Below are 867 nucleotides of genomic sequence, written 5' to 3'. Positions count from 1 at the left end.
CGGATGAAGCAGCATGCTGGGCCTGCCCAAGAGGAGTGGGAATCTCTTCTCAGTGGCCTTCAGCTGGGTCAACAAAGGCTGATGTTATTACAAACTGTCTGGGGGGTGCAAGAAGCCATGCTGAAAGCCAGGCCATACACGTTTAAAGCCCCTTAATTCTACCTCTCATGGCTTCTTACCTCCTGCATGTCCAGCACTTGGCTTTCCAGGGTTTTTCCTTTTTTTTTTCCTATTTCCCACTATTACATAATGGCTGTTAGAGTACATTGCAATTATGTACGTAACTACTACATTCTGTAGCTCTACTTTAACTGCAACAGCATGCTGCACAAGATGGTTAACACAGTGTTTGATTACTAATTATTAGAGAATGCAGCAAAACAAATAATTTTTTTAATAATGTTTTAATATAATTTCCCCAAAGGCCTTATAAAAAGACCTCATGCATTTCAAGTGGCTAGGATTAGTTGGGGAAGCAACAAAATGTGTCTTGAGAAAATAAATAAAATGAAAATCATTAGCTTACGTGGAAATTTGCAGAGTACTTTCTTGGGACCCTGTTGTGAAATTACACTAAATCTGGATCAATAAACTCAGTCTTCACTCTTACAAAGCCCAACAAATATCAAGCCAATTTTTAATTAGTATGAGGATTTCACACTTGGAAAAGCCAGGCTTTATACAGAACAGGCTTTTGCAGCTTTACAGTATTAGAGGCAGTGTCTGCAATAACAGTGCTTCCACTACCCTTTGCAGTGAAGTTGCCAGATCAGCTGTAGGAAAGGAATAAGAAAAAAAAAAAAAAAGGAAGAAAATGCTACTGTAGATTTTTTTCCAAACCTGTCCTGCAACTGTTTTATCCTTTCG

This window comes from Antrostomus carolinensis, unplaced genomic scaffold, assembly GCF_000700745.2.
Source record: "Antrostomus carolinensis isolate BGI_N321 unplaced genomic scaffold, ASM70074v2 scaffold13837, whole genome shotgun sequence".
Classification (NCBI taxonomy): domain Eukaryota; kingdom Metazoa; phylum Chordata; class Aves; order Caprimulgiformes; family Caprimulgidae; genus Antrostomus; species Antrostomus carolinensis.
The sequence above is the reverse complement of the archived record's forward strand: the minus strand, read 5'-3'. Positions refer to the sequence as shown.